This window comes from Leguminivora glycinivorella, chromosome 8 (assembly GCF_023078275.1).
Source record: "Leguminivora glycinivorella isolate SPB_JAAS2020 chromosome 8, LegGlyc_1.1, whole genome shotgun sequence".
Taxonomy (NCBI): domain Eukaryota; kingdom Metazoa; phylum Arthropoda; class Insecta; order Lepidoptera; family Tortricidae; genus Leguminivora; species Leguminivora glycinivorella.
In genome coordinates this window covers 7,687,609-7,696,682 of record NC_062978.1, presented here as the reverse complement: position 1 = coordinate 7,696,682, position 9,074 = coordinate 7,687,609, and the positions used below count along the sequence as shown (strand labels likewise).

General features: G+C 35.8%; 1 non-coding gene across 1 annotated transcript; it reads right to left on the bottom strand.

Annotated features, from left to right (window-relative positions):
* Positions 1-8,733: 8,733 nt before the first annotated feature.
* Positions 8,734-8,805, bottom strand: Trnat-cgu. The gene has a single exon. It is a non-coding gene; the product is annotated as a tRNA-Thr (tRNA).
* Positions 8,806-9,074: the final 269 nt, after the last annotated feature.

The window sequence follows — 9,074 nt, the reverse complement described above, 5'->3', positions numbered from 1 at the left end:
AGATTGTGTTTTTGAAGATTTTCCCAGCGCTCAGCTAAGGCAGGTACGCGGACAGCGAATGTGTTGGAAACTACTTACTCAGAATTTATAAAGTCCACTTTTTAATGTGAAACTAATTTAATGAGATACAATAAATACTTATTATTTATCAATTTAATTAAAAACTAAAAATCTAAATCTCAAGAGGGCGGGAGGAGAACATTTTAGCGAGAAAATTCATATAAGCGTTCACTGATGTTATCAAGCCGATAAAGTTCGTTTGTACCTTTCTGTTACACCAATACATCGGAAAGGGACAAACTTTTTTGGCTTAGTATGAACGTTTATGAATAAGGAGTAAGTTATTCGTTAACTAAATGTATCTAAATGTAAATGTAGTACTTTAATAAATAAAGTTGGTAAGGGCTTTTAATCGTATAGGTACTTTGTTGAATAACCAATTTTGCTTATTTCACTCATATTTACAACTTTACTCAGACGACATATTCGTAGTCATAAATAAGTAAAAACTTTTTGTGGCAACTCTATTTCTTTTTCTGTTTTATTCGCAAACAACAACAAAAGAGTACCTACTATATAATTATAACGGTCGAAATTGTAACTGTCTTCTTACAAACTTACGTGATTCTTGTGATACAAAAGCAGGTAAGGTTATTGAGAGTGGGGAGTCTTATAGAAGGATAAAAAACTGCAGTTAAGACGGTCTCAGAGATCAATAGTGCAGATATCCACTAAAGTCCCCTAATAAATAGGTCAGCAGAGTAATGTATCAAATGACTGTTATTTTATTTTCAGCAAAAGGTACTTAAGCAAGATTTATTGGTGTTTAACTATTAAACATTATCATTTCGATTTTATGTGTGACTCGCGTCGGGCGAATTTTTGTGTAATTGCTATATTTATACCTCTATTTTGTGACTGAAAGTGCCTTAATTAGGTAATTTTAAAATAAAGTGACCTTTTTTAACAGTTAATGATCTTTATTTTATTACAAACTATTAGGTCGTTTTATAAGTGTGCTTTTTCGTATAGTTATGATGTAAAAGTGGGTATAGAGTAGAGCGTAATAGGATTTCATATTAAAATTTTCATTACTTTCATTACCTTAATAGTTATAACAATTGCGTTTCCTATTGTTAAATATAATCCTCATTAAAATAATAGAGCCTTCACATGTCATACTTTCAGTATTTTTTTTATTTAGTCTCGTACCTATTCGTAACTGAAAAAATACAATCAATTTAATAGACAACCTAATACAGACTTTTTATGCCTTATGACTACAGCATAATATTGATATTCAATTTGAAATAGAATAAGTTGTTTAATTTACGTAATTATAAGTAAGTAATGTAAACAAAAGTTTTTCATATAATAAAACACGATCATACAAAACAGATTAATAAAGCCGCCTTTCTAAATAACCAATCGCCAAGGATAATATTATTAAACATAAACCTTATATTACCCGGACGCCAAGTAAACGAACCTAATTTTGCGAAAATGTTTCAAAATTCATTACGGGTTGTAATGACGAAGAGGAAACATGGTTTTTCTCGAAGGCGGTAACAGTGTCTGTACCACGCGGAAGCCTATACTTACCTCAAGATATGAGCTTTTAACAAGCTTCATCCTTCCATTTCAAAAAGTACCTTGTTAGGTCCTTGCTCGTTGCTGGTACTCCCTCATTCGAGTGAATTTATAAGTACCGTAAAACTACGGATTTATTAATCTAATTATTCATTTCTTTGAAAGACCTGCACTAAAAACGAGGCGATAAATTCAACTTTAATAGAACCACGTGAAAATAGGTGTTCTAGGCAAAGAGACAGGAATTGACGGTGTTTAGGTATTTATATACCAACAATTTTATACTAAGATATAAGTAAGATCGAATGGTCTGTTTAACTAAGTAATTCTAGTAACTGAAACGACGTATCTACGATATATTATGATGAACATTATTATAATGTAGCTAAAACATAAACTTGTAACACTTGTTGACACTGAAAACATACAAAAATATAATGTCATAAAAATGTTTTTGTTTATTTTAACTTCAAAACTAAGTATATGTAGGGTATAAACGAGGAAATAAATACATAATAATACCTTCTGTGGGTATTAAAGTCAGTATCACAAGTGGTACCTACTGTCGTTGAACCATTCCTTTTCTTGCCTTCCCCGGCGTCCAATCGTTTATCATTTTAATTTTGCAAATATATATTTTTAATTCGTATTGATGACTCGGGCTGCCGTAATCGTTAAGTGTGGACAGGTATTCAGTAAAAGATTGCTGGTCGGATGGTGTTATATATCGGCTGCAATTATACGCAATGGTCACAATTAAAAGGGTCCGTATACAGTTACAGTAATTACGGGAAATATCATAAACATCTTTAAAACATGCTCAAGGATACTGTTTTACATTCTTGGCGCACTGTTTGTAAATGCCACTGATTGACGTTTTCCCGTCAGTTTTTGTTGACCTACTTCTTGGGAAGTTTTGAAACTATGATGGAAACGGTTTTTGCTCGTGTGAATTATAAACTGTAGGTACCTAATTAATTGTCGTGTTTATCGTACATATCTCAAGTTGCACCCAACATAACTTAAAGTTTGATACTTATCGTTACCATAGTTTACGATCGTATTAGGTAACTTTGAAAAAAATGTAGCCATTAGTGTGAACTAGTCTACCGTTATGTGCATTAAGTAGGTAGATAAATAAAAAGTCAAAATAATTATGGTCATGCCAAAGCAAACAATTTATAATATATTATAGCTAAAATATCTTTAAAACAATATCAATGATTTATGATTTACTTTACAAAAAAGTAACACTGTTATTACCCCACAAAATCACTGTCAAGCAAAACTGGTTGGCGACGTGGGCATCGCCGAAATCGCGAGGTGAGCGGTCGCAGCGGAATAACAATAATCGTGAATGAATTGTAATGGCGGCTTAATTGATGCTGCGCGTGAGTCGAGCGGCTTGCCTGCGAGAGATGAGGAAAATATCGATATATCGATATCTTTCTTTAATTTAAGATTCAGTATATGATGGCATTGGTAAAACGGAATCACTTGTGTTCCATTTTTATTTGTTTTATAAACAAAGATATTAAATAAAACAAATAGAAATGGGACAACAAATCTATCGAATTATCAGATCAGGTGAACGAGCAGAGTACCTTAATTTTTGCTATCTATCTATGTCTATTTTTCAAAAAAATTTCGCAACAGAAAGCGATAAAACATAGTTCATTTCGTATATAATACCAAGTGCTAGACAACTATTTCATTTTAATTATTTGTTCTAACTTAATAATCCTACAAGTAATAAAAGAGAGCACACTTTGTGCAAGATTTAATAATCCGAAGTCTTATGACACACAACATAAAAATATGAATCTATTCGCGGGCCGAGCTCATCCTCATCTAAGCTCGGCGAGAATAAGACACGTACACAGGTGCCATTGAACCTTAGCAATCAAATAATAATTTAAATAAAAAAGTTTTCGTTATCGATGTTTGATGCCGAATGCATTACTTCACTAGATGTTTTGTAAGTTCATCCATCCATTGGAGAGTAGTACTCGGATTTACGAATTTGTTTATTTATTGTTAAAAACCTGATTAAAGTTAACTCTAATAATAATTAGATGGTTAAGTATAAAGTTTGCAAAGATGTAAAACATATAAGCCGTGTAAAGTTTTCTCTTTAAATATTCTGCATGAGATCAAATACGTTTTTACAGATAAAAAATATCTTTCAGACAATTTTTGTGCCTGTATCGCAATATTCGCAATACTGTGACCCTATATTGTATTAGAACATGAGTAAATTAATTTCTTTTTAACATACGTATAGATAAATTACCTCAAAGGTTCTGAAATAGTAGTATGTAGTATATTATAATAAAATGTCAATCATATTTATTTATTTGTCGAAAAAAACGTTTGCAAACGTTTGATTTGGCTACACATTAGTCAACTTCCTTATTGACTGAGTGAAGTAGGTGACTGCATCTTGGTTCAATTGTATTGACACTGGAACAATTATCCTTGACACTCAATCGGAAGTTGTACGGAGTCACAATTGGCTTGCGTAAGCGGCTATCTAAAGACGGACTGCACCAGATGTGTATTCAACAAGTGTGTGTCCCTCCATAAGATGCACCGTGCAAGCGTGTGATTCCATATATGATTTGGATTTGATAATCATCATTTCCTAACCATTTGCGCCGGCAGTAGCTTGAGAAATTAGGATAAGTTAGAGAGATTTTCAAGCGTCTGGTAAAAGTTACGGCCAGCGGAAATGGTCTGAAAATAACCTAACCACAAAATTAAAATTTTGAAAAAACCCCCGACCGTGACATAGTAGACCGATTTTCATGAAACATGTCTAAGAACACTCCCGACTAACTCAGCTTTCAGACAAAAAAAAACTAAATCTAAATCGGTTCATCCGTTCGGGAGCTACGATGCCACAGACAGACACACACACAGACAGACAGACAAACAGACAGACAGACAGACAGACAGACAGACAGACAGACGGACAGACAGACACGTCAAACTTATAACACCCCTTCGTGTTTGCGTCGGGGGTTAAAAATCAGCCTTGAGAATTTGAGGAAAGGTTAGTGCTTTAAAAAAAAACCTTATAGCAAAAAAAAATCGCCGACAGGCCGAACTAGGTAATATGCAGACATTAAACATCGATACGAACTACAGAGTTTCATCCTTGAGAAAATGAGGAAGGTCTGGCGTCTCTGGGCTCTTAGTCCAATGCTAATGGTGGCACACGAGCTTTTGCACAAAAGACATATTCTCTATATTTATTTTCATTCTTAGGCTAGGTATTTTACAATATGTATTTATAAAAACATATTATTATTATAATATTGTGTGACAGACAATTTGGTTTGGCAATGTCACAGTTTCGTTTTCTTTCAACCCCTTATTTGCCAAGAGTGGCACTGAAGCTTTAGTAGTTTCATGTGTTCTGCCTACCCCTTTATGGGATACAGGCGTGATTGTATGTATGTATGTATGTTTGACAGAGAGAAGGTGATAGAACAAGTAGATTAAACTAATCGACGTCGCGAAGATTGGGCCGACGATGAAATGTTATAATTTAAACCTTTGGTGAAATATGTAGGCTATATATAATAATATATTCATCATAAAAACCACATTAATTATAAGGAAAAATGTATTTTATTGTTAGGAAAGAAAACCTATAAAATACTTATGGTTATTAACCAATTATGATGTTTTCATAAATACATCATCCACTGATAACTTGATAAGGCATAAGGATTCTTGAATTATAATTTTTAAACATCAATGTGATATCATTTTCAACGCCGTTAAATAAACGTCATGAAGATTTTCATCCTAAAATTACCACCAAAAACAGGTCATCGGCATTGAAAGTTCCATACAAAATTACCATTTTTCATAACATCCCGCACTAAAAACTGGGCATCGTCAATTGCATCACCGACTGCCGAGTCATCGGCCGGCCACTTACCGAGCGGATGTTGTTAACCGAGCCTTGATTAGTCGAGACGATGTCAAACGGCAGCGAGTTCAAACAATTAACTGTATAGAAGTGTCCGACTCTAATGAATGAGGCAGACTTGCTCCTTTCCATTACACACCGTGACTACAGGCCTATTCTAAGTCACACTTTGATATCTTTAGGACATCAAAGTCATTTGGATCTGCGTTTTGCTTGTGCTTGCCTGTAGTTGTGGTGGCGTGAGCGGAACGCGCGATATCTAGGTGATATCACATAGATGTCATAAAGATATCAGTGTAAGTTAGAATAGGCCTGCTCAGCTACAAATTGAGATTAATCTTAAGACTTACTGTTATCACTCGTTCATTCATAATAATTACATTCATTCGTTGTGCAGCTAATTTGAATCATAGGACTGTAGTAAACTTATCATCTTCTACACCATCTTCGCAGAGAATGCAAATGATAGTTGCAACTACTAAGGAGGCGGTTTGAAAATGTAGTCTACGGCCAACATTGATTGCGATGACTAGTAGAAGTCAGGGTTCTTGCCTTATCAGGTTTATCTACATATATTGAGCTAGGTTCTATTTTATTTTAAAACACGATTTAATTCTGTCAATTCGCATAAGCATATATAACTTTAAGAGTAAGATGTGCAATTGTGCATAGCTATGCTGTATACCTATACCGCCCTGATTCGAGTTCTTCGAGACAATCTCTAGATATGATGTGAGTTGGATGTGTGTGTTTTATAAATTTACTTTTTTGGTTGAAGAAACGTTCCACTAACGTGGGGATTCCACCAGAAAGTCCCTTACGACATGCAAGCCTTGTATGGCAGCTATTTCAGTCAAATCCGTAAAGCTCGAGAAAATACCGCCAATTTGTTAACCAAGTCATGAAAGATTGTCGAGCGCAACTTCGCTTTCTTAGCGTCGTCGTCTTTCTTAGAGTTTGTAAATATTAGAAGAATTGCATGTCTTAAGCGACATTCTCGTGGAATGCCCCCAATTCGATCGATCGTAACTACTTAGAGTCAATTTTTTACGTTGACCTCCATGATGATATTGATGTTCGGATCAGGCGCCGTAGCCGAATGGCATTTCTCCGACGCCAAACGAAAGCGATACGCCGCTGGCTCTGTCGCGCCAATACGCAAGCGCGATAGAGATAGATATCTACTAGCGCTTCGTTTCGTGAGCGTTTCGTGAGCGATTGTGCCATTCGGCTAGCCACCCAGGACGTATAACTAAATACGTACTGCCTATCTACTGTAAATTAATAATACCAGTTTGTTGAAACTCATGCTTTTTTTATTTGTTGGATTCATTGTTTACATAAACCGTTGTAAGTTTCTTCAAGTTAACTGGTTTTATTTACATTGTAAAGGACATTTACTCCCGTTCTTTGAAAAGGTTTGCCGAGACGTTTGATCCTGCCGGAGGCAATTTAGACTTTGTTACATTGTTGATTTTAATTATTATTGCGACATGTCTTCCAGCTACGTAAACGAACAACTTATGTGAACTTTTGATTTTGTCGCAATCATACTCAAACATACATAGTAACAATAAAGTATACAGAGAGCCGGAAATAAAACTGGATAACGTTTTATCATAGGTTTTTTTTTATCTCATTGGCCACAGTGTTTAGTACGTCGCATCGATCCTTTTCAGGTGAAAAGGACGTATTATTATATCTATTTGTATAGACACTACATGTATCATCATCATCATTGTCAGCCTATCAATGGCCACTGCTGGACATAGGCCTCTCCCAATGCACTCCACTGCTCCTGATCTTCAGCTAATCTCATCCAGCCCGCACCAGCTAACTTGCGGATGTCGTCACTATATGTACCAGGTGCTGTAGCCGAATGGCATTTCTGCCACGCGAAACGAAAACGAAACGCCGCGAAAGGTATTCTGGCTCTCTGTCGTGCCAATACGCAAGAGCGATAGAGATAGATATCTACGAGCGTTTCGTTTCGTGAGCATTTCGTGAGCGTTTGTGCCATTCGGCTATACGTACCCAGATCATTTCAGATTCCATCAACGCTTATAGTCCTTAAACCATGGCAGTTGCTGCGTCCCATATAGCAATGCACGGACGAGAAATTTTCAAAGTTTCAGAACATTCCTCATGAGAATTTTCGGTAACTTCTGAGAATGTTCTCGAGAACGAGAATTTATCAGAATACTTAGTAATTTCGTAGTTTATACCATAATTTCGTCAAACTCAGCAAGTCAAGACGTAGTCCCGTGGTAGTGCGCTGGCTTCGTATGCCGATGTTCTCAGGTTCGATCCTGACAGCGATCTTTTTATTTTTATTTTGTTTGTTTTTTTTTTATATATATTGACATGACCAAAAGCAGGCATCAAGAAATAATAGTTCGGTACCTAATTTAAAAAAGTCAGGACTAAAACTGTGAAGTCTGAAAGTCGAAATGTTCCCTGAAGTATAGTGAGAATTTAAGACAACTAAACTAGAATTTAAGCAACTTATTGGTAACTTATCACTTACCACCAAAATAGGTAACTGTAATAGACAATATTATATGTATAATAACATATAGTTTTATATTATGCCCATTTAAACTATATTTCAAGTATATTCTCTCGTTTAAACAATAAATTGCATGTTGCAGGAATGTTCTGGGAACATTCTCAAGAATGTTTCCGCTTTTTGGGAATGTTCTGCAATTTTTAAATTACTAGTCCCATAACACGGACAAGGAGATTTTACGTGTTGGCGTCATATCCAGACCAGGATACTACTATCCGTGATAGAAATGACCAAAATATACCGTGATAATATTTCAAAACCTGATCAACTCAACGAAAACTGTGTCCATAAATTTGATTTGTGGGGGGTTCTTAAAAGTGTTTTCATACACATCAATTTGAGGAGAACGTGGGTAGAAGGTAACTATCCGGACCATGTTATGAGACTTCGTCACCACTCTCTCGGAAGCTACACGACAAGTGTAGACCGCTCAATAGAGTCATTTGAAGAGGAAAACGGACGGCCGCGCCATTTCTTATTACAAACCTAGTCCTCGTTTCCCTCCCTGGAAATTAATATGTCTTATTAATAAAATTTTGACACAATGAACTGACGAGTAATTTCAACAAATCGATATATATTTACAACTAGGGAACAAATTTACGAAAGAAAAAACGATAAAGCCCACTGGTGGCCGAGCCGGGAATCGAACCCGGGTCTTCAGCTTACGGGGCTAACGTCCTTACCACTAGACCACCCGCCCACCGTGGTTCCTGATGAAATTTCTCTAGTGTATGTTATCTCTGATAAGGCTAGGCGCCTTTGACCAACTCTAAGGGCCAGCAATGTGTGCTTGCACCTCCTATACGAATCCTTTTCCTTTCTATGTTTAATACTATTAACTGCAGTTCCGTTTGTGTTTTGATCACTGAACACGCGTGCCACGTGTAAGCAATGGATACTGTATTTAAAAGTGTAATATTTCAAAAACATGAGAAAAAATCGATTAGTTGAAAATTACCCGGCAGTCTG